The 26,550-nt window shown below is 37.3% G+C and overlaps 1 protein-coding gene and 1 pseudogene across 1 annotated transcript in view; one reads left to right on the top strand and one right to left on the bottom strand.

Annotated features, from left to right (window-relative positions):
* Positions 1–26,550, top strand: part of LOC114295283 (bark storage protein A-like) — a 127,896-nt gene that overhangs the window by 38,192 nt on the left and 63,154 nt on the right. The window lies entirely within an intron of this gene.
* Positions 5,819–8,789, bottom strand: LOC114295284 (DEAD-box ATP-dependent RNA helicase 15-like; annotated as a pseudogene).

Below are 26,550 nucleotides of genomic sequence, written 5' to 3' on the forward strand. Positions count from 1 at the left end.
TTCGTCCCCGAAATTTACAAATTAAGATTCAAAATCAAGTTCAGCCAATTCCCAAAATGATTACAAATCAATACTCAATGCCATGACCTATCTACCGGTCATTTATTTTCACCGACTCGATACACAAGCCCCAGATTACAATGAAATCCACAATTTCTTCAAAACATCTACAATGTTTAATCAAATCCAAATTTCTCAAGAGATTTAAATAGTATACACAATGCTTCCAAAGGTGATAAAACACCCATTAATATTTCATATGCTCAAGACATATACAATGCTTGCATAGAATTCATGTTTCCAAAATATCCATAACATATACAATGTTTATACATTTTTCATTACCATGATTGAAATCTCAATACAAGATTAAACATTAACAAACAAGTCTGGATATTTCTCTCGGACTTCCAACTCATGCTCCCAAATTGCTTCCTCAATTCCGTGATGTTTCCACAAAACTTTAACTAAGAGAATTGTCATGCCTCGCAAGACTTGGTCCTGCCTATCCAAGACTCTCACCGGTCTCTCCTCATACGAGGCATCCTCATCTACCTCCAAGTCGGTTCAATCCAGCACATACAATGGATCCGGCTCGCACTTCCGAAGCATACTAATATGAAATACGTCATGCACTCCGAAAAGTTGTGGCGGCAATGCCAAACGATAGGCAACCTCCCCAATCCACTCAAGGATCTTAAAAGGGCTAATAAACTGAGGGGATAACTTTCCACTCTTTCTAAATCTCATCAAACCCCGCCCAGGTGATATTTTCAGAAAGACATGATCACCCACCTCAAAAGACCAGGGTCTCCTCCTACGGTCAACGTAACTTTTCTAACGACTTTGGGCTGTAACCAACCTTTTACGAATAAGTGCAACTTTTTCCGTCGTTTCCCAAACCAGCTTTAGGCCCAACAAAGGTGCATCACCCACCTCGGCCTAACACACCAGAGATCTACAAGGTGAGCCATACAATGCCTCAAATGGTGCCATGCCGATACTCGATTGGAAACTGTTATTATAGGCAAACTCCACTAAGGGCAGGTGCCTCTCTCATGACTCCTTGAAGTTAAGGGCACAACCTCGAAGCATATCCTTAAGGATTTGAATAGTACGCTCAGACTGCCCGTCATTCTGAGGGTGATACGCGGTACTAAAAGTCAATCTAGTGCCCAAAGCACTCTGTAAGCTCTGCCACAACCGAGCTGTAAAATGTGGATCTCTATCCAAAATGATAGTCACAGGGATCTCATGCAACCTCACTATGTCCCTAATGTACAAGTCGACAAGATAGTCTACCGAATCACTCACATGCATAGCTATAAAGTGTACAGACTTGGTTAACCGGTCAACTACCACCCAAATGGCATCACTACCCGGTTGATTCCTCGGAAGGCTCACAACAAAATCCATTGTAACATGCTCCCACTTCCACTTGACTATAGGCTAGGGTTATAACAAACCCGCTGGCCTCTGATGCTCAGCTTTCACTTGCTGACAGGTAAGGCATTTCCATACAAATACAGCTACATCCTTCTTCATATCCCTCCACCAGAACTGGCGACTCAGGTCATGATACATCCTTGTGCCTCCCGGATGCACCGCAAGGCGTGAATGATGGAACTCTCGGAATACTTCCTCTCGGCAAGACTCCGACACGAACAAACGATTACGGTATTTCACACTCAGGTCGAGAGACACAATCAAGCCCTTCTCTACCTTCCCACTAGAGATCTGCTCCTGGAGGGATTATACCTCAAGGTCACCCTTCTGTGCTTCTAAGACTCTATTCACAAGTGTAGGTTGTGCAACTACTCAAAACAGAGCCGCAGATTCAATAGACTTACCAAGATGCAAGTCGAACTCCCCAAGAGTACCCATCATCTCCCATTCCCGAATGGCGATACAAGCCACACTGCTAATTGACTTCCTACTCAAGGCATCGGCCACAACATTAGCCTTCTCGGGATGATAATGCAACTCAAAATCATAATCCTTTATGAATTCCATCCACATTCTCTGCCTTAAATTTAAGTCCTTCTAAGTAAATAGATATTTCAAACTCTTAAGGTCGGAAAATACTTTAAATCTCTCACCATACAGATAATACCTCCAAATCTTCAAGGCAAAAATCACCGCTCCTAACTCTAAGTCGTGAGTAGGGTAGTTCCTTTTATAGGTTTTTAATTGCCGCGAACCATAGGCTACCACCTTCCCCTCCTGTATCAAAACACAACCCAAACCTTCCCGAGAAGCACTACAAGAAATTGCATTTTTTGCCATGCAACAAAATATGTTGCTAAAAAGGAAAATTCATCGGCAAAGAGTTTTGCCGACACAGAAAGCTACGTTGGCAACCCGTAGGCGAAAGTGAGTCGGAAAAAGTTTGTGCCAACGAAATTATCATTGCGTTGGTAAAAGTAATGCCTTTAGCGACGAACATAGTTGTCGTTAAAAGCCTTCGTCCATTGTCGGCAATTTACCTTGTGCCGGTAAAAGTCATTCAAGTATGATGATTGTGTGGCACTTTTTGCGAAACAAATTTGCATAGGAAAAAAATATACTTTTAGCAACAAAATATGCGTCGGCAAAAGTAAACTTTTGGCGACACATTTACGTCGGTAAATGTTGCTATTTGCCTACGATTTGTTTGTCAATAAAGCTTCACTTTTGGCAACGACAAATTAGCATTGGCAAAAAATACACTTTTAGCAACACAATATAAGTGGGCAAAAGTAAACTTTTGGCAACACATTTACGTCGGTAAATATTGCCATTTGCCGACGATTTGTTTGTCGATAAAGGTTTACTTTTGGCAACGACAAATGGCATTGGCTAAAAATACACTTCTAGCAACACAATATGAGTGGGCAAAAATAAACTTTTGGTGACACATTTACAAACAAAAATAATTGAAAATAATTTATACATTTTTATAAGATTTACAGATTTACAAGAGGCATCCCTCAGGCACCACTATTACAAACTAATAACATTGATATGAAATCACCTAAAGTTGATGTGTAAGCAAAAAAAACATTGCCGATACTGCTTTTAGAAGCAGTGTATAAAACCTAAAAGGGTAAACTCACTAAAATACCCAAATACATCCAAATTGTGAACCCACATTACAAACAACAGATAACAAAATGAAAACATGAAACTAACAAAGACAGGCAAAATGACACGAAAAGTATCCACAAACTTATCAAGCAGACCAACATCTAGTAACAGCTGCCTCACAACAACATTGCAGTAGCAGCAGGCCAGCAAGCATCATCCACAAGGGCGACAGTAGCAACAAACCAGCAGCAGTAGACCAGCAACTACAGCAGACGAATCTGATTCATGCATCTTAGATGAGCTTGGTGCATCTACAACCTCCAGGCCAGCTACATTATTTGACATTCCTGGGGGCATTTCAGAAGAGATGACCAACATGTAAAGGCATTTTAATAGGAGCTACTCAAGCTAAGTTCTTTACTAATCCTTGCATGATAATTAGAAGAAAAAAAAAGAATGTAAAATACCCACTTTGGAGGAGAACACCCTTTATTCTCTACATGATACAGGTGCATTAGCCTCTTGTACATATGAAAATATTGTCAACTTTTGAATATTGGCTCCGCTTGGTAGATTTTTGGAGCTTGCCCTCCATTCGAAAGAAAAGGAGGATTCATCAGCTTCAACAAGACCACCCTACACAAAACTTTTGCATTTGCAATTTTGTTGGAGCTCAAGGGTTGTACAATGTGATAGAAAATCACTTCCATGTGTATTTTCAAGCAGGAGGGGCATATTCATGAATTACTGCTGCAAGCTTATTCTGATCCTCCTCAGTTTTTGTTCTTATTAAGAAGGTACGTGCCACAACACCGTCACTGTCAATGTTGTTGTTTCCCACGTCACCCTACAAAAAACACAAGTGAAATTTCCCACTATAAAGTGCATTAAAAAAAATGCTTCAGTTATTTTCTTAAAAAGCAACCCATGAGAATCCTTCCTACTTATATATGTACAAGCAATGTGTGCAAACGCATTTGCAATTTTATTTTTAAATTTTTGGATAGTATGATGGTTGAGGAAAACTAATAGCAATTTTGGACGGTTTGACAAAAGAAAAATTATTCTTATTGTTATTAGATGTGACGGTTACTGGGTGGGAAAGAGTGACAGTTACTAGATATAAAGACATTCTTGGAAAAGTTTAAAAAAAAAAAAAAGTGACAGCTTCCGACCCAACTCAGGTGCACTTTATATAATAGAATAGTTATCCCATATATTTATTGGATAAATAGAATAGTTATCCCATTATCATGCAGCAGAAATAGGAACCTCGATTTGTTGGCCTCACTTATGAATTCAATGACAAGATTCACCATGCCAGGAGCCTTGTATGATACAACATAATGTATTGCAGAATAAATGATAGATAACAAAACATCCCCGTTTCTTATTTATTTCCCCCACAAAAGTGTATTTTGAATTAATTAATTAAGAAATATTACTGCCGTATGAAATATCACAATGATGGAATTTTTCTACATGTTCATCTTGATGCCTAGATATAACAATGCATTTAGCAACACTTTTCCCACCTGCCATAAACAAAAAGGGAACAGAAGTGTAATTGTGGTCGAAATTGAGCTTTGATTCTTAATTTAACGTAAACCACTGGTGTGTCTCAGCTCTTCCCTATATGGACAGGTGTGTGCATGTACATGTAAGTACTTTTTTCGCACATGTCAGACAAATAATGAACAAGTAGGAAAAATTGCAAAGAAGAAAAAAATAGAAACAAAAATCAAAGATTCATTACAAACTCAAGATTTCAAGCTGAATTCAACTTGGGAAGAGCAAAAACAGTAAGAAGAAAGATACGTCATTTCAAACGAGAATTGTTGGTTTGGATTCTCTTGTGCCCTTGTTAACACCCTCTTTACATTTGATAGCAAGCTGACCAGTGCCTTTATCTTTCCATGCATCGTTATCTGCGAGATCACTTGACTGAACAAACCAGAAAAGAAAAGAACTAACCATAAGAAAATCAAATGTCTTAATATTATATTATATAAAAGCAGGCAGATGTAAACAATGCCCAACTAATCAATGCACTACACGCTGTTGATGCAAAATTACAAGAAGCAGTGCCCCGATGAATATTTCAAATATGCCTTTTCTTTTTTCTCAACAGGAAGGTAGTTTCTTTTTTCTTGGTAGAGGCACAGAGAGATTGGATGTATATGATGTTTCAAAAGTATCACATGTGGGAGCGGCACAAGATGAATGACAATTTTAATATCTGAGTCCTAGAAAAAACTTCAAAGTATTATAAAATCACGAACAATGTAGGTGTAACTAGACCTCTGGAATATAGATGAGATATCTACAAACTCACGAAGAACGTTGGATTTGTACGACTTCATGCTAGACCTCCCTGTTATCCTTCTTAAGATGCAAACCAATCACAGATGACATTGACCTAAGCATTTTTGTGCCTGCCATAGCATGCTACAGTAGTGCTACTTTGATTTGCACAGATGAAATTTATATTAATGATCACAAATCCTAATTGAGACAATATTTCGGGCCCAAATATGAATGAGAGACTACCTTGGCCAAAAACTCAGGCATAATAAATACCATGTGTAATTTCAAGACATTACATATATGTTTGTCTATGGTGTCTATATGTGACTGATGCGTGCATGTCCACAACGTGCAGTGTGCAAGCAAACAGACCATATAAATTGATATTTACTACTAAGCTTGTATATCTAATGTTTACAGTAAACCAACATCTAGTAGCAGCCGCCTAGCAAGCAGCAGCTACCAGGGTAGCAACAACAGAAGAAGACCAGCAAGCAACAGCAGCAGCAGCAGACCAGCAGCTGCAGCAAAGCCTTATTCCCAACTACTTGGGGCCGACAACATGACTTTAGTTTTTCCATTCCACTGGATCAAGGGCCATAGTTTTATTAAAATCAAAAGTAAACCAACATTTCTTTCAATTATGTAATGTAACAAATAAACCAACAACATTTCGAGGGAAGAGACGGGAGGGGAGTAGATGCATGCAATGCATTTACAAATTTCAAACAATTTTAGTCAGAATAGAGTACTTAAAAGCCTACCTCAGATGTTGAATGCCAACGTTGTTCATTCATGCTATGAGTTATACTTCTCGTGTACCCGGAATCACCACCAACCTCATCATCAAAGAAATCACCACCAAAATCAAGGAGCCATCTGTCATGAGATCGTAGGCCATCATTATTATCATCATCAGTCAAGAAAACAAATGTTTGGGAATCAAAAAGCCTTCTAGAACTAATTTTCAAAAAAAAAAAAATAAAAAAATAAGCCTTCTACTTTCTCAAAATAATCTTCTTTTGTAACTTGTAAAAGAAAAAAATAAAACATAAAATTTTTTAAAGATTCATCATGCCTTTACTTGTTTAAATTTCACATGTGAGCACTAAGTTGTATGCACAACTCTACTTTCCTTTGCTAAACACAACAAAAATTTATAAGAAACTCTAGATCATATATGTTTTGAATGAAAGTAGTAAACAATGGATCATATACTGAGCAGATTCAGAGGATATTTGCTAGGTTGAGACAGTATGTAAAGATTGAAGGAAAGAATGTGTTTAATTGGTTTTAGAACCTTAAGGCTCGAGAGAGGCAGGAGAGGAGGTTCACCACTGATATCCCCATGCAGAGAAGTGGTGTTGTTGGAAATGGAGGAGGAGGAGGAGGATGAGGAGGCTGGAGATCTGAAGATCCTTTCTATAACAAGTACCCTAACATCAGCCCTGGTAAAGAATCAACAGTCTTCAACCTCTCTCTCTCTCTCTCTCTCTCTCTCGCACTCACAGTTTTCATTGTTCATTTCTCCACAATGCTTTTGTAGATGTACTTACAATATGTATATATATACAAGAAACGAGAACCTGGCTTTGACATACAAGACAAGCTAAAAAACACTAGACCTACCCTGTGCAGATAAGTATCTGCTGAATCTAGCATGTCATAGTTGATGACAATGTTAACACGTTCGATGTCATAGTTGGTGGCAACAGACCAACCAGATCTGTTGCCACAAGTATCCTCTTGTGCCCCTCCTTGAAACCCTTGTAGCGTGTCAACCTACAAAAGTTAAAAAGTGCATATATACATGAATATCCACATCAATAGAAAATATACAAGACAAGCTGCAGAGAAATGTTCATAATTGGTAATTCTCTAGTAAGCTAAAACAATCTAAAAGAGAAATAAAGCACAGCAACGAGATCCAATTAAAACTGGAACTCGACTTCCAAACTGAACAAAAGAAGCAGTCAGTTCAAACAGTATTGTGCTCGAAATTGGATGACTAATTCTCTAACCCGAAGTGGTCTATTCAGATGATGGGTTAACAGTGAAACAAACCAAACTGTAATTTATGACTACAATTAACTTCTCCATGCCAAAAAAATGATAGCTGTCACATCATAGCCAGTCTTCATGGAAATAGAATTAACAGGCATAATGTGGTACAAGGTAGATTCAGAACATGTCAGCAACTAAATGGCATGTATACTACTAAAAAAACAGCCATAAATAAATGTGCATTTTCTAGAGGAATGTAAATTTTTTTCTATAATACAAACCTTTCTTCCTGGGACATGCCAAAATAGATGCAGATTGAGGGAAAATTACACTCAACCAGCAATTTGTTCAGCTCAGCAGCTCTGGTTACACTTTTGACGAATATAACAACTTGATTGAAGTCCAGTGCATCAAGAAGGTCATTCAGCTTGCGGTTTTGCTCTAACTCACTCAATTTGATGTAGTTCTGACACGAGGAAAAAATTGAGAGGTAAGATAATGGTTAAAAATAAGGTAAAGACCAAAAACCAAACTTCCAAAGAAATAACTGTACAAGACCATAAAGGGTCAATTTCGCCTTGTCATCAACATAAATTTCCATTGGTTGAAAGGAAGAAATGTCACAGTAAAGCATATTAGGAGCCTTCCTGAAGGTAATGGAATCCAGCACGAAATGAATGATGGATGCACATCCCTTCAATTGAGATTCCAGTCCATCTGATGTCTCCTTGCAGATATTCTAACTCACAAGAAGCAAGTCCACTGTTGCTCAACATATATACTATTATCTAACCAGAAGGAGCCACAGGTAAGACATCCAGCATCAACCCCATTAAAAACCCACAATCAAGGCCTAAAGTAAACAAGAAAATAACTAGGGATGTGAACAAAAAAAAAAAAAAAAAAAGGTATCGAAGAATGAAGAAATATCCTCACACATCAAACCTAAAGACCGATCTTTTTTCTGCCACTACCCATCCCCTATCACATTACATACTTAGGTAGAATATTGATTAATGGGCATAAACAAAATGAAAAATTGAAAGCATAGAAGGTTGCAGGCCTGCAACCACTGCATTCCTAACTATTTATCGCCAGCAGAAAGCTGACATTTATGGAAAAGGATTCCTCTAAATTCAAGTAGAACTGGTCATGGGACATTACATCTAGCATAAATTTCTTGCAAACAAGACGGATTTCCTTGCTGAGTGTTGCAGAAAACATCATAACTTGTTTGTGATGAGGAGTCATCTTGAATATCTCCTGCACATCTCTCCTCATGTCTGCAGTACGTATGAAGCAAAGAAATTACAAGGTATTAGAACACTTAAACAAAACAATATGGTGGTGGTTTGGGGTGGGGGGGGGGGGAGAAGGAACATACCAAGTGACTCGAGCATCTTATCAAGGATAAAATATCATATGCACATAGTTTGTACATGCTGCAGTGTCATGAACAATTCTATTAATTAGCACATACTGCTAACAAAATAGCATATCCACAGTATAGAGATGCAATTGTCACTGTAACTCCTAATGGTAAGTTGAACAAAATGTTCATTATTGAAATAATAAAAGTGGAGATTAGATTCATATCTAAAAGAAGTTAGAAAACTTGGGAAAATTTGGGGCAGATTCTGTAGAGAATGCATGCTAATATCAGAGACAAGCTAGTTTGTGTACATACAAAGAAATGCAAAAGCCTAAAAACTTACTGAAAATGGAAGAACTATAGTGCACTGCCATAAATTACAACATGCACTAGCCGGACTATAACTTATATCACATTCTTCTGATTTAAGAGCAAACAGTCTTTTAAGAAAGAATAACATTGAAGAAAATATATGAGAACCAACGAACATCACATTGCAAGAAAGCAGCCCACTTTTAGATTAAAGGTGGACAAAAAAATGCCTGCAAAAGAAGGATGTTGACTCAGCATACACCATTATAGTACATAACATAGCACTTTATTGGGAATGCCTACAGGTTTATGTTCACCATGGGTTCCACAATATATTCCAGTCTATCTGTTGTTGTAGGCTACATATAAATCTACGTATACATATATTTATCAATTTTTGAAGTTCTTCAAAAAAGCAATTTCTATCATTTGCCAGCCATAGCAGTTCTCTTTCCAGAAGGCTACAAATTCGATGTTCCACCATTGTCTGCAGCTACACCATCTTGGTGTCTACTTGCACAATCTGGTTCACCATCGCTTCTATAGTGGCCATCCATCTTGATTTCAAAATCTTTATCATTAGAAGTCCCCTCTACATCTTCATTTCCTACCATTCCATGCATTCTCTCCATGGTCTGTCCCTGGCCTTTGTCATCCAAGGCACTCTGCGTAACCGTTTCATTAGAGTAATTCCTAAAAAAAGCCATGTTTCCTCTCATATGGAACACACTTCAATTAGACTTTACTATCACTTCTGTTTACAAGGAAAGTGCTTCAAACGGAAAGTAGTAAACGATCACTCAATGCAAGAGACTGTTAATTCCTTTATTATCACCTAAAATTCCCTCCAATGTCTGAGCAACAAACAAAATTTAAATTGGATCAGTCAGTGAAACCTCATTAATCACTGTTAAAATTCTAAATAAGCAGAAACTACATCTAAATAGGCTTAGGCAATCAAATAAGCAAATTGATATTAAATTCTAAGCATTTCACAAACCAAACACTGTATGACATCAAGTGAGACTTGAAAATCACCTCAAACACATAAAAATCTTCACAATACTGATAAAGTCAAATAAAATCTAACCCGAAAGGAGTGTTGAAAACAATTCAAATGAGGCAAAGACCTAAACAGGACATTTCGAGCTAAAAATAGAACAAGGTTCAAACACTCTGCTCCTGAAAGTCGAATTTCAAGACCAAACAATGAAAAGATTCAACGAAATCCGATCCACATAATTAAAAAACTTTAAAATGCCAAAAATAAAACCAATTCTACAGTGACAACAATGGATTGCTCACTAGACTAGCAAAATCTATTGAAAATGATACGAAAACTTTGACCAATAAAAGCTGAAAATGGAGTCTAACACTATGGCATCAACATAAGACTCTATATAACTTGCTATAGTCCATTGAAAAATAAATCCATCAAATGATTAACATTTTCATCTCATCAAATTATGTAATGAAAAAAGCCAAATAAAGAAATAAAGAAATAAATAAAAAGATTACAGAGCAAGCCTTGACAGTAAAAAAAAAAAAAAGTCAAATAACTCACATCAATTTCCCAGTTAGGTTGATCAATGTGAGACTACTATATTATTCTAATTTGTTAACCACAAGTCTAACAGATATCTTAACCACGAGTTTTCAACATTCCTATAATATTCAAATTCATTAAAGGCTATGAACATATAATACAAATGAAAAAATATACCATGCATACACAGTCTAGTCTAAAAATAAGAATATACCAGTTGTTACTTTCCCTTCAACATGCATGCCCGACAGGTGCAACTTCACCCATATTCCGCAACCCATTCACTTCCTTAGTTGTATACACAGCACACCACATGTTGCAGAAGTTTCACATATTATAACTGTTGATTCAGCAAGTTCTTCATCAGATGGATTGGCAGTATGCACGCCTCACAGCAACTTTGCAGTAGCAGCAGCAACCGCAGCAAGCATCAGCCACCACGGCAGCATCAGCAGTAGTAGTAGCCAACATAATTAAAGATGAAGCCATTTTTTCTTTCTTTTGGGAACAAAAAATGAATTTGAAAACAAGTTACTGCCAATGAATATAAAAAATGCAAGCTAAAATAAGACACATTGACACGCTATACTTTTTTCCTGATGATTAAAATATTGTCAGCCTAACCATCTAAAACAAATTCAATCTTAGCTTCCCATGACCTATTACTACTTAGCAATTCATACTACACCTATACCCTAATTGATCCATTTCCTGAACATGTATTTCTAAGTAACCTGTATTTCTCTATAAAACATACAAAAAAAAACCTTTATATAACATCGCATAAAAACTAAACTGAACACATCATAACAATTAGTAATGTAACCAAATTAATATCAAATGCATTTCAATATCCCAAATTTTATTCAAATATCCAACAATACTAAACATAAGAATCCTAAAATGCATCTAACTATATCCGACAATCTCAAACATAATAATTCCAAAAAGTATATAAACATTCAACAAAAAAACCTATAAAATGAAACAAAGAAAAATTAAATGAATGCCAACGTGCAAAACGATATCTATCACTACTGAACCACGAACATCCATCACTAACCTGTGAACAAAAGGATAAAAACATGAGTATTTTATTAATGCATTAACTTCAACATTAACATACAAATATAGTTAAAATTATTCAGAAAATTGTTGTGAAGCTATTGTTTTATCAAGCTATTGTATACAAAGGTTGTAATGCTAGGATTGTAATACAAAGTTTATATAATTTTATATTGTTGACACATGTCAGGATTGGTTAAATAAAGTAAATCAATTTAATGAGGTGTCAAATTTACCTCTATTTCAACCGAGAGAAGTTTCATCCTCCCTTACACCCGATGCATCCTCCCCGACATTGTTGCTTGGAACTAACCCCGGAATGTTTGCTAGATCTATCCCATTTTTTGCTGCCAACATTTGAATTATAGTTTGCATTGTACTCATGTTTTGAGCCTGGTCAAGTAACTGTTTTCCTTGGTCAGCTAATTGTTGTCGCTGGCCAACTAACTGCTGTTAAAGAACAATCACCTCGGAGTTAGGAGCCTTAAAATGTTTAGAAGATGAAGTACTGTCCTTGCAGATCCTGTATCCCTTCAAGTAGATCGACCTCTTCCCTAGTACTTCCCTGGAAATCTGCTCCTCAGACAATGGATGTGTGACACTAGGTTGAGATTGCTCAGCGATCTTTGAAACCATAGTGGCTTATGAATGAAACATAAATAAGCTTAAAAAATAATATCAAAATGCAAACATTTATTATTGAAATTGAAATAGTTATGGTTACATGATGTTCCTCAGCTGTGTTATTTATCCACACTCCCCCATGCCAGTGACATTTGTGGGTGTCCTCGAATAGTTTCGTAATAGTCGGTTTGCTTCCTTGTACCTTTCATTTCATTAGATTTTCTAGTCAATCAATAATGATGTATTTGTAATTTAGTATGTTCAAATTTGTAAATCTACACTTACAAGGATAGATGCTCACGATGCAAATGATCTCGAGCCGCTCGTATGATTATACTTCACACAACCTCTTGCTTTCATCGCATTCTCTGACTTTTCCTACAAATAAAAACAAAAATAGGTAACATTAATTAATATACAGGAGGATGTTACTTTAGTAAATATTTTTATAAATACATTCCAATCATCAGTTTCGCACGGATTGTCAATCATCCATTCCCAATCATCCGTTGTACAAGGATATAGTGTTTGACTTTTGAGGTCAGATACTTTGTCTTCTTTAAGGGATTTGTAGTGTGTGTGTAATCTACTTTTCCATTCCTTGTACAAAGTTTCGTACTTATGATCAATAATACATCTCACATCCACATCCACATCATTATTGTAGTCCCCAAATTCAAAAGTTTGCTGCAATTGGAAACAATAAAATTCAATATATTTTATATATCATTGCGATTAACATAAATAACATGTTAAATATATAACACATATATTTCAAACTACCCCAACTCTTGTAACAATGGACTCTCTTAACCCAAAGGCAATTTCTAGCCATCCATCATTTTGGACTGGGGCATGAACTCGAATTTGTTGACCAAGAGTAGCTGCTAGCGGCGTGGCGTAATTCCCTTCTATTGCCTTGGTCAAATGGTTAAGTGTAACGGGTATTCGATCACCATATTCCTTTCTAATCTTCTCCACATTCTTTCCTCGGGTCGGTCCTCGTACACGTTTCTTGCCCAAAACTGGAATTGATGCTATTATGACCAAAATTTTATTCAATTTAGTCGACATAAAACATGAATGCACTAAATAAATATTGAGATAAGAAATTATCATTTCATTTAAGTGGTCATTTATTTCTCACCTCCACTTCTAGTGACAATACATGGACTTGAAAGGTGGTCAAGTTGAGTGGCGAAGGTAGGGAGCTGATCGGGCCTAGTATATAAGGCGGGAAAATGGATAGGTTGGGTCGAGACCTCAGGTATGCTCTCTGAATGATTAACTTGTGCAGCTACAGGTAGTCTCGGAAGAGTAAGTGTATCTTTATCAACAGTATTTCTCTTTTTCCTAGGTGTTTGTGAAGCTATTAGGCGAGCTACACACCTATGTGTTCTTACCGGGACCCATATGAATATCCTGACATAGTATAAAAATGAAATGTTAGTACATTTTCAATAATTTAAGGTTGCTTAATAAAAAATAAATTTGAAATAACTAGACATACCACAAGTAATATAACAAGTGAAAAAAAAATAAAGAAATTACTTTTAATACACACATCTATTACCTCAATCACTTGAGAATCAAAAGGCTCGCCATTATCACTTGAAGAACTCAGACCTTCATCATCATCAAGTGGTTGATAGTCCTCGTTATTATCAGTTTCACCCACCTTTCTCTTTCCCACCCTACAACTTTCACTATTGTCCTTTTCAATAGAACCAAACATCGAATTCTTGAGGGACTTTATCCCTAGAGCATCAAATCTGATTTTATTTTTTTGAATTGTTTTTTTTTTTTTTTCTATCCTTCTCATATTTCGCCATCTTCTGGACCAAGCCGTCGGGCTTCATAAATGATTTACCATTTCTGGACATCTTTGTAACTGTAGATATGGCATATAATTAAATGAAATGAAATAAGAAACAATGCTATGAAATTTGAAAAACAATGCCCTGCAATGTAAACCAAGCAATTTATTATTAATTATAACACTTGTCCATATAATAAAAAGGCAAACACTACATATCATAATCTATATCAAGATCTATATCAGGATCTACATCAACATCAGGTTGTCTATGCAGTTCGTTATCTTTATCATCATTATACTCTATGATTGTGTCATCCTCATCATCATTGTGAACTAAATTCTCTGCCATTAGTTGATCATTGAACATGATCTCAGGATCCATATCATCCCTGCTGTATTGAACATCATTATCTTGGATCACTACCCCAACACCATCAGTGGTTTCATCTTGTTGAAAAGCATCATTAGAGACATCATCCCGCTCTAGTATATCCCATACTCCCCGATGCTTAACACGTTCAACGACTCTCTAATTTTTGCCTTTGTTGGTATCATTGACATAGAATACTTGTCTTACCTGACTAGGTAGAACAAATTAGTCATCTTTATACCCAAGTCTTGTAACATCAATACTTGTGACATGTTCATCGGAGTATATTCTATTCTTGTGATCGGTGTCATACCATTCACATTGGAACAAAACCACTGTACCCCCATGCAAGTATTTCAATTCCCAAATTTTGCACAAGTATTCATAAAAATTAATTTGGTTCCCATTATAGTCCCCTTCTACGACCAACCCAGTATTTTGGCAAGTACGACGATTTTCACGGTTTCTAGTATGGAATCGAATTCCATTGTAGATGCACCCAGAATAAAAGTCAATTACCGCTCCAAGGCCATTTGCTAATGACCACAATTCGTCAGTTACTTCAGCTGACCCTTTCGTTCGCAAATCATTCATCTACATAAAACACCATATAACAAGTGTACTAAGTTAATGTGAATTAAAAGTTACAACAATTGTATTAAGTTATTTTCTTTAGTATATCTTACACGATTTTTGAACCATTTTGGAAATTCTTCTCGTTGTACCCGAGTTTTGTCACGTCCTTGTAGATTATGTAAAATATTCTTCTGCTCCCTACCCAAGGACATGTGATACACGTAATTAACTTAGAGAGTTCGAAACAAAATGGAACAATTATGCATAAAAGTAACTAAATTTAAATACATACTCCATATGTGGCTCCACCTCAGAGCTATTGTACAACACAAACCAGTGAGCCATTTCTCGTTCATTCTGTGAAGGGTCAAGAGCCCTTATGATAGGTGAGAATAGACGAGCATTTGGGTGAAGACCTCCATCCCGGGACCACATTCACCACAATCATGATTTCGTTCAGGTTTATCAATCCCTTTTAAGTACATTGAACAAAAAGTAAGACACTCTTTGACAATGTAAGCCTCAGTGATAGAACCTTCTGGACGTGCTCTATTTCTGACATACCCTTTCAAAGTTCCGAGAAACCTTCAACAAAAATTGACAATGAAAATTATGCTTCTTGATGCAAGAAAATTACTTCTTAAACAATAGTCTTTTATGGGTGGATTGTTGCACAATAGTTTAGTTATAACAAAATAATATATAACCATATGTTCATAATGATTACCTTTTGATCGGGTACATCCATCGATATTGCACCGGTCCAGCAAACATGACCTCACGTGGTAAGTGAACAGTCAAATGGACCATCACATCAAAGAAAGTTGGAGGAAAAATTTTCTCCAACTTGCAAAGTATGAGCATAATTCGTTCCTCCATTTTTTTCAAATCAATCTGCCTTAATGTTTTTGAGCATAGTTTTTGGAAGAAGTTGCCTAACTCAAATAGTGTTGTACAGATCTCCTTGTTCACAAAACCACGCATGCCAATTGGTAGAAGTTGCTGAAGCAGGACATGACAATCATGGCTTTTCATGCCCGATAATCTTCCATTTTTAGAAGTCCCACATCTTGAGATGTTTGCTGCATAGCCATCTGGATAACTAATAAACTTCAAGAATTCGTAAAAACCATCTATTTGCCAAGAATCCAATGTGTAGGCTGCCCAAGGCTTTACAACGGATCCGTTATCTTTCCTAAGTAGATGCAATTCTTGCCTTATGCCTATTTCTTGCAAATCATCACTTGCTTTGTACGTATCCTTGTTTTTCCTATCTATGTCCAACATCGTCCTATAAAAGTTTTCACAAATGTTCTTCTCAATGTGCATGACATCAAGATTGTGTCGGAGCTTTAGTTTCTTCCAATACGGTAGCTCCCATATCATGTTTTTCTTTGTCTAATTCAATTCTTCAGACTCTCGTGGTCTTTTCTTGTTGGTAGGATCTTTTCCAAACTTGACTTCCCGCAGTTGATCCAATTGAGCCATTACGTTTTCGACCGATAAATCCAAGGATTTCTTTCTAAGCTTAGTTAAACTATCAAACTTCTTATCCTTCCTCCAACGGTGGTTATCAGGCAAGTATGCTCGATGACCCACCCACCCGATAACAGATTATCATTACAAGGAGGGCAAGTTAAATAACCTTTTGTTCTCCATCCGGATAAGTCATCATATGCAGGGAAGTCATTTATGGTCCATATTACAGCTGCATGCATATGGAAGGTCTGTTTAGTGGAGGCATTGTAAGTCATCACCCCATTCTCCCACAACTCGTTCAACTCATCAATCAATGGCCTTAGGTAGACTTCAATATCAGTCCTTGGTTGATTACGTCCAGGAATAAGTAAGGACATCATGAAAAATGGGGCTTTCATACATCTCCAAGGTGGGAGGTTATAAGGCATGAGTATGACAGGCCACATGCTGTAGGAAATGCTCATGGTCCCAAAAGGGTTAAACCCATCAGTGGCTAGGCCCAACCTAACATTGCGAGTCTCCTGTGCAAACTCTGGATAATGCAAATCAAATTACTTCCACTCTTTACAATCAGCTGGATGCCTCCCTACACCATCGTCAACACGCTTATCATTATGCCATCTCATGTTTTTAGCCGTCTTCCTAGACATGTACAATCTTCTCAACCTAGGTATCAATGGGAAGTAACGCAATATCTTGTGAGGGATTTGCTTACCCTTGCTATCATTTACTATGTACCTAGATGCTTGACATGTGAGACATTTTTTCAAGCGAGCATTCTCCTTCCAGAATAGTACACAATCATGTTTACATGCATCGATGAGCTCGTATCCCAAGCCCAAGTCATGTAGTAACTTCTTGCACTCATAAATTGACCTTGGCACCACATGGCCCTCTGGTAGGAATCGCCTTTGTATCTCCGAAACCTTGTCAAAAGACTTATTGGTCCACCTATTTTCTACCTTCACATGTAGCAACTGAATAACGAATGCTAACAGAGTATTTGAGTTTTTGCAACTTGGGTACAAGCGACATTGTGAAGCAGCTAACAAGTTATCAAAATTTCGTACATCCTCTCTTTCTAGAGTATCACCCTCCATAAAATTCCCCCTTTGATAGTCCTCTATCAGTTCATCATATTCATCTTGATCTTCGTCATTTTCACCATTGCTTTCATTAAGGTTATTGTGTTCTGGAAGTTCACCGTGTTCTAACCAAGTGGTGTATGATACTATCATCCCACTTATGAGCAAATGAACCTTCACAATATCATACTCCTGCTTATAAAAGTTACAACAATTGATGCATAGGCACTTAATCTCCCTAGGCTCACCCAAATGAACCTTTGCAAATTCAATAAATGAGTTCACCCCATCTACATATGGCTGACTGAATCTACCAGAAATTAACATCCAACTTATGTCCATATCTGATCATAAGATAGTAGTTAATACCAATAGGACGCAACCTTTATTTATTTATTTATTTATTTATTTATTATTATTATTATTATTATTATTATTATTATTATTAGCATTTATTTATTTATTTATTTAAACATGAAGACAAAGTAGCTAATATAAGTGTAGAGTAACACATCATCGTCAATAAAGGTGCATCTACCTATAGGCTTTTTTAATTTTGTATCAAGGTTTCGACCTACACATCCTTTAAAATTATATTATATCTACATATATTATGTATTAAGTTAAGTGTTTTTTACATTTATCAACAAAAAAAAAACAAATATATATATATATATATATATATATTAATGTCTGTTAAATGGTAAAAGGCATTTGGCAAGGCAATGTACTATTCCAATTCATTCCAATATCATCCTTAAAGGACATTACCTAATGGGCTCCTACAAATTAAGAGCATAGGGAAGGACTAAGAGTGGCTACAGGCCTAACCTCTGTAATATTCGTGAGAAGGGACTGCATTTTTCAATTCAAACCCATATTTTCATACACGGGAACTCAAGCATTTACCACTACACCAATCAATATCCCCTCTTTGATGAAACTTCTATGTTTATCTAAAAGGGGTTTTCAGCTCTCCTAAAAAGCCCTAGCACAAATTACATCCAGCCAATGCATCTAAATTTTCTACTAATGAACCTATGCATTTACTTCCTGTCATGCAACTTGATCATAAGATTTACACTCTTAGTCAGACTTATAGGCCTCCTAACAATAGATGCAAAGATTTGTCATTTATGTACTTACCATAATGACTTACTCAAGCAGATGCTCAAGTTGGGGTGGAACCAGGAATAGCTTTGATTTGACACTAGTTGAAACAGAACAAATTTAAGGTATATGAGTAGTTAGAAAATAACAAGCCATCTCCCATATTTTATGCACCATTATCATTAAATGCATATTCTTGGACAGAAGTTTCATCCATTTCTTCAATAGTTTGATCTGTTTGGGAGGAGCATGTTTCTAGGCTCATTATATGGATAAATGGTACAGCTAGGTCCGTAGTTTCGGATTCAATGTCAGTGTTTAGGTGAAGCAGTGCAAAAATTGTAGAAGGGTCAGGAAGCGTAGCCATGGTGTACAGAAAGGTAGAAATAGAACTTTGATGAGGGGTGGCTTGTGTTTGAGGTGGAACAAATTCAACCAATACTATTCCCCTTTGTTACAACAATATCTTAACTGAAATAAACTAAGGAACTACACAAAGTAGGTAACCCAAAAAGTAAAGAAGAGCAAAAAAACTCAAAGGTTAATTATGTATCTAATTTATCTTTCTTAATTCTTCACATAACTAGTAACTTCAGAACTTGTAATTTCCAACTTCTTTGAAGCCAACAAAACCTAGGATAATAGTGAAAATAGGGAGCGAAAATAGCTTTCATTTGCTAAAGGAACAACCAATGAATTCAACACTAAACACAACCCCATGGTTATTTTGGCACAAAACCAATCCCATAAAAATGTAAGAAATGAACTTAGCAAGAAAGGTAGATAGTTTGTGTCGAGTACCTTGTGTCGTTGTCTTTTGAACTCTGTAAGATTTAAAAAACCTAACAATGAATAGTCTACCGGCAAAAGTAAGCATAATATGGTTATTATATTTTCTTCAAAAAACAAAGTTCAAAAGACAAGGAAACAGGGTACTTAATCTACCAAACACATCTAATGAGAGGTGAATTTGTAGAGATCTAATTCAAAGACAGGAACGTTGAAGGAAAACCAAAGTTAGTGTAGATTGTCACTTACTGAAAATTGTAAAACAACATCAGAAAGAACTTGAAAGGAATATTCCCGAGTAAACTAAGATATCAAGTCCCCAAGACTTGTAAAAGTCGATATAGCATAGCACATCATGAGCACTAAGTCCTTTAAAAACTGTTTACACACATACACACACACACAAAAGAGTAAACATGCCCTGACTCCATTAAATGAATTAGACTTTAATTTTTTTTAAATTGTACTCTAAGGACCTTACGAAATTCCATTGGTATCAAATATAATAGGCACATGGGAATATTGAGAGACATGAAGTCCACTACTGTGTGTTATGAAAAGAACAAGTCAACTCAATAAAGCATCATGATTCATGATTGCAATTTTTTAGAGTAGATAGTATATCCTTCTACAAATGCATAAATCCCAACAAGCAAATGTAAGCAAATTATGCATTTCGTCACTCAAATAGAAAAATGAACATGAAAGTAGTTACAGATTTGATAAAATTGGTGTTGTTCATATGTCAGAGTCGAGTATTACAAGTCTGGGAGAAAAAATTAGACCGGATCAACATGGAGGCCTACGTTGGTCAAATGAGAGAAAACAACCAAGAAGGTCTCAATCGTTACAAGAAAGAACAATAACCCAGCAACCTATCTGACATGCTTGATAGAACGAGCATTTACAAAATGCGTAGATAGAGGCAATAGTAGAAGAAGTAAAAATAGACAAACATAGATTCAGTTAAGAAATTGAGAGAGAGAAGTAGAGGCATTAAGATACAAAGCAAAAGGGAACAAACCTGTAGGGGCAAACTGAAGCACCGATCGTCCACGACAGCAGCAAACGGCACAAACCCTACGATCAAGAGTGAAATCGTGAGGGAGAGAGAACTACGAATTCTGAGATAAGGGTGTGTAATAGTGAAATCGTGAAGATTGATAAGGGGAGATTTGATGAGGGAAAAAAAAAGAGGGAATTTTAAGAAGGAAATGTCCACCGCCCGATCAGCAGATCACCCCCCCCCCCTCAAAAAAAAAATTCAAAACAATTTTTATATTTGTTTTTTAAAAAAAAATTTAAAATAATTTTAGAGCAATAAAAATCAAAATTATATTTTTAAAATTTAAAAAAGTATTTATGACCTAAAAGATAAAAATATACAAAAATAATAAGTTTTTTTTTCACCCAATTTTTTTTTAGTTTTTTAGAAAAAAAAAATTGAAACTAGTTTTTGAAAATAAAACCAAAAATATTGAAATTGATAATCCAACCATATTCTTTGAAAAAGTTTAAATTATCTCAAAATAGTCATCTCAACTTAAGAGTGTGTTTGGGCTCAATGGGTTCATTTTGTGATCTAATTCAATGATCATTTTAATTTAACAATTCAGTAACTAGAGTATTTAAAACTCTTTGAAAAATTATAATCAAAAACACAAATCACTAAATCACATCATTCCACTAGCAAAACTTTTACCGACGAATAGTGTTATCGGCGCTAAATGGTTAACTCTTTGCCCACGCTAACTTGTCGTCGCCAAAGGTAAGCACACTAATAGCAACGCTCATTGTGTTGCTAAAACATAAGCCTCGTAGCTAAAAGTTTTGATATTTTAGCGCCAACCAAAAAATTTGGCGCTAAAAGAATGTTATGCTTTTTTAGCGACGGTAACAAATTGCATCGGTAAAGGTATACTTTTACCAACGAAATTGATCACAGTGTCGCCAAAAATATACTTTTGGCGATGAAAAATTGACATCGTCGCCAAAAGTAGTCACCAAAAGTGCAATTTCTTGTAGTGAAGCATCACAATATACAGAATAGCCTAAACCCCTCTCTGGAATAATCAAGACTGGAGTGGTGGTAAGTTTAACCTTAAGCTCTTCGAACAACTTTTCATAAGTCTCACTCCACACAAATCTGACCCCTTTCCTCATCAATCTAGTCAGAGGCAAAGCTAATCTGGAGAAATTTTTCACGAACTGATGGTAATACCTGGCCAACCCCAAGAAACTACGAATCTCAAAAGCATTCTTAGGTTGTGCCCAATCTTGCACTGCCTCTATTTTGGATGAATCTATAGCCACCCCTTTATTTGCATGGACCTCTAGGGCATTCATTTTCGTTGTTTTAGATTGTTATGTCAAGTTATGCATATTTATTTTTATTTTCTTTTATTGGGGTTCATTTAGGATTATTTTGATATGTGGACTGTTTATATCCCATAAGTTTGGGTGGTATTGTTTACGGTTGGTTTTGCTGTTTATAATTGTGGCATGTCACTGGATTGAGTTTTGATTATTTCTTATTGGACTATTGTTTAGTTATTCAATGTGTTTATGGTTTCGTGTTTAGGCTTACGTGTGCCTTGGGCTAAGGCCTTGTGGGCCACGACCGGTCATACTCGGGTTTAGGGTGTGAGAAATGTGGTATCAGAGCTGTAATTTATTGAGTTACATATCTTGCATTCCATCATTTAGACGAGGTCCGAGTTCCTATAGTCCTTAGTAGTGTTTGGTTAAGTTATTTTTGTTTAAGCTTGTGTTGAGCTTTTCTTAATTTAATTTTGAAGGTTAAGAGGTGGCACCTAGGAGAAGAAATGTCAATGCTCTTGGAACTGATCAATCAGCCGCTAATCATAGAGTTCCCCCTGTTTCTTTTCCCCCTACTGCACCACCTGTTGTTCCAGTGGTCCCTGAAGCACCAGGAGCTGTTCCTGCTGCACCAGCCACTCAGGTTTTACAATCATTGTTGGGACTACTGAACAATCATGTTGCCCCACAACCAGCAGTTCCACCAACTTTAAGTTTGGATAGAGGTTCCTTGTTTGAGAGGTTTATGAAGGCAAAACCTCAAGAATTTCACGGAACAGTGGACCCGACAGAGGCAAAGGCATGGGTACTAGAGATGGAGAAAATATTTGATGTTCTAGGTTGTTCAGCAGACCAAAAGGTGGCCTTCACAGCTTTTAGGTTCAAGGGCCAAGCAGAGCATTGGTGGCGCATGGTGAAGCGTCAATATGAGGGTAGAGAAACAGAGCTAGTATGGAGCAAGTTTCTACAATTGTTTAATGAGAAATACTTCCCTGAAGCGGTACGAAGGCAGGAGCAAGTGGATTTTCTCATTCTGAAGCAAAATGACATGACAGTGGCTCAGTTTGAAACAAGTTTGCAGAGTTGTCGAGGTATGCCCCACATCAGGTAGCCATAGAGGAAGATAGAGTGATGTTATTTGAGAATGGCTTGCGGTCAGAGATCTATGCAAAAGTAGCTATTTTGGAGATGAAGACATATTCTGCATTGGTAAGCAAGGCATTACTAGCTGAAAATGGAGCAGAAGAGGAAAAGAGAGCTGAGGAACAAAAGGCCAAGGAACCACAAAACAAGAGACTTAGAGAGGAAAGATAAGTAGAGCATCAAGGTGGTGGTAGAAATCCTAGCAAGAAGCCTTACACCCAAGGTCAGGTTAGCAATGGCCTGAGGCAACAGAATTGGAGGATTTATGATAGATGTGGTAGGTCATATTCTCTTGGGTATAATTGTGATGGCACAACTCGAATATGCTTCAAGTGTGGTAAGCCTGGACATCTCTCTACACAATGTAGGTCCAAGGGACTGGGAGGTCAGTCAGTAGCACAGTCATTTCAGGGGCAAGGGCAGAGATGAACTTTTTATAGTGGTGGGTTTAACTAGAAGCAGAATAATGGCAAAAGTGGGACTACCCAAGGTCAGACATCCGGGAATGGGACTTAGGAAAAGAAGTCAGTGGCTACCCAAGGACGTGTTTACACCCTCACTAGAGAGGAGGCTGAGGCTGCTCCATCTGTGGTACAAGGTACACTCCTTATATCATCTGTACTTGCCAGAGTGTTATTTGATTCAGGATCTACACATTCTTTTGCTGCACCTAAGTTTCTACGTTGTTTGTCTATTCCTTGTGAACCTTTGGATGCATGTGTTGCTGTGTCTACTCCACTAGGGGAAATAGTAGTGTTAGGGGATGTTTGTAGATTTTGTGAGATAGAGTTAGATGGTAGAATTTTTCCAGTGGATTTGATTTCTTTAGAGATGAAGGATTTTAATGTGATTTTGGGGATGGATTGGCTAATGAAGCATCATGCCTCTATTTATTGTTTTAGGAAGAGGGTAGTTTTTGCTATGCCGGGGCAGCATGAGTTTTTCTTTCAGGGAGATGGGAAAGGGTCTTCTATTGGTTTTATTTTTTCCCTTCAAGCTAACCGAATGTTAAGAAAAGGGTGTCATGGTTATTTAGCTTGTGTGGTGAGTACTGAACAACCAGAGCAGAGGTTAGAGGAGTTGGCTGTAGTGAGGGAATTTGTTGATGTTTTTCTAGAGGAGCTACCTGGTCTTCCTCCAGACCGTGAGGTCGAATTTTCTATTGACTTGGTCCCCCAATACAACACATATCTCTAAAGCACCCTATAGAATGGCACCGTTGGAGTTGAGGGAGTTACAAACTCAATTACAGGAGTTGCTAGACAAAGGTTTTATTAGGCCTAGTGTTTCACCTTGGGGAGCACCTGTGTTGTTTGTGAAGAAGAATGATGGGTCTATGAGATTGTGTATTGATTATAGAGAACTGAACAAAGTCATAGTGAAGAATAGGTATCCTTTGCCACGCATTGATGATCTATTTGACCAGTTACAGGGAGCTCAAGTATTCTCTAAGATTGACTTGAGGTCAGGCTATCACCAGTTGAAGGTAAGGAATGATGATGTTCCTAAGACTGCTTTTTGAACCCGTTATGGGCATGATGAGTTCTTGGTGATGTCTTTTGGTCTCACAAATGCACCAGCCGCATTCATGGATTTAATGAACAGAGTATTTAAACCCCAATTGGATAAATTTGTGGTAGTGTTTATTGATGACATCCTAATTTATTCGAGGAGTAAGGAGGAGCATGAGCAGCATTTGAGGGTAGTACTGCAGATCCTTAGGGAGAAGAGATTGTATGCAAAATTTAAGAAGTGTGAATTTTGGTTGAGCAGTGTATCCTTTTTGGGTCATGTAGTGAGTAAAGATGGGGTATCTGTGGATAGCACGAAGGTAACAGCAATTGTTGATTGGCCACGACCTACTTCTGTGACGGAGGTACGTAGCTTTCTAGGGCTTGCTGGGTATTATAGACGGTTTGTGGAAGGATTCTCTCGTATTGCTTTGCCACTTACCATCCTCACCAGGAAAGGGGTAAAGTTTGAGTGGAATGATGATTGTGAGCGTAGCTTCCAAGAGTTTAAACAGAGATTGACATCAGCTCCAATCCTTGCCTTACCTACAGATGGTGGTGGTTTTGTGATTTATAGTGATGCTTCACGACAGGGTTTAGGATGTGTGCTCATGCAGAATGGGAAGGTGATTGCTTATGCACCACGACAGTTGAAAACACATGAGAGAAACTATCCTACGCACGACTTGGAGTTAGCAACAGTGATTTTTGCTCTTAAGATTTGGCGGCATTATTTGTATGGAGAGTCATGTGAGATTTACACTGATCATAAGAGTTTGAAGTATATTTTCACACAGAAGGAACTAAATTTGAGGCAAAGAAGATGGCTTAAGTTACCAAAACATTATGATGTGAATATTTTATATCATCCGGAGATGGCAAATGTGGTGGCAGATGCCTTGAGTAGGAAGGTCGCAGTTGGAGATGTAGCTGCTTTGTCTATTGAGAGTTGCTTGGTGGAAGACAAGAGGTGTTTAAGGCTTGAGGTTGTTACGCCTGGTGATAGGGCTTATTGTAGTCAATTGACAGTTCAGCCGACCTTGAGAGAACATATTCGTTTAGCTCAGGAGATTGACCCCCAGTGTGAGCGTATTAAAAGAGAGACGGCAGAGGGTAAGCATGTAGACTTTGTGGCTATTGATGATGGGTTGCTTAGATTCCGTAACCGAATTTGTATTCCTGCAGGTGGTGATTTGAGGAAGGAGATTATGGTAGAGGCACATAGTTCTAGTTACAACATTCATCCTAGAAGCACTAAAGATGTATCGGGATCTTCATGAACATTTTTGGTGGAATGGTATGGAGGGAGATATTGCAAACTTTGTGGCTCAGTGTTTGATGTGTCAACAGGTTAAAGTAGAACATCAAAAACCTACGGGGAAACTACAACCCTTACCTATACCAGAGTGGAAGTGGGATCATGTTACCATGGACTTTGTGTGTGGTTTACCTCGTACTAGTAGTAATCACGATGCAGTTTGGGTAGTTGTGAATAGATTAACCAAGTCAGCACATTTTATTGCAGTTCGAATGAACTATTCTCTAGCTCGACTTGCACAGTTGTATGTGAAGGAGATTGTTAGATTGCATGGTGCACCTGTGTCAATAGTGTCAGATCGGGACCCTCGCTTTGTGTCTAAGCTTTGGAGTGCGTTACAGTCAGCTATGGGTACTCGGTTAAATTTTAGTTCAGTTTATCACCCTCAGACAGATGGGCAATCAAAGAGGACTATTCAAACCCTTGAGGATATGTTGAGGGCCTGTGTTTTGGAGTGGAGAGGTAATTGGGATGATTATTTGCCGCTCATGGAGTTTGCCTATAATAATAGTTATCATTCTAGTTTGGGAGTAGCTCCTTATGAGGCTTTGTATAGGAGGAAGTGTAGGCCTCCTTTGTGTTAGTATGAGGTAGGTGAGAGGCAAATGTTGGGACCTGATTTCGTGAAGGATGCTTCACAGAAAATTATCACCATCAGGGAGAGATTATTGACTGCTCAAAGTAGACAAAAAAGTTATGCTGATCATCGTAGGAGAGACTTAGAGTTTCATGTGG

The sequence above is a fragment of the Camellia sinensis genome, chromosome 11 (assembly GCF_055761805.1).
Source record: "Camellia sinensis isolate YWXY chromosome 11, ASM5576180v1, whole genome shotgun sequence".
Lineage (NCBI taxonomy): Eukaryota > Viridiplantae > Streptophyta > Magnoliopsida > Ericales > Theaceae > Camellia > Camellia sinensis.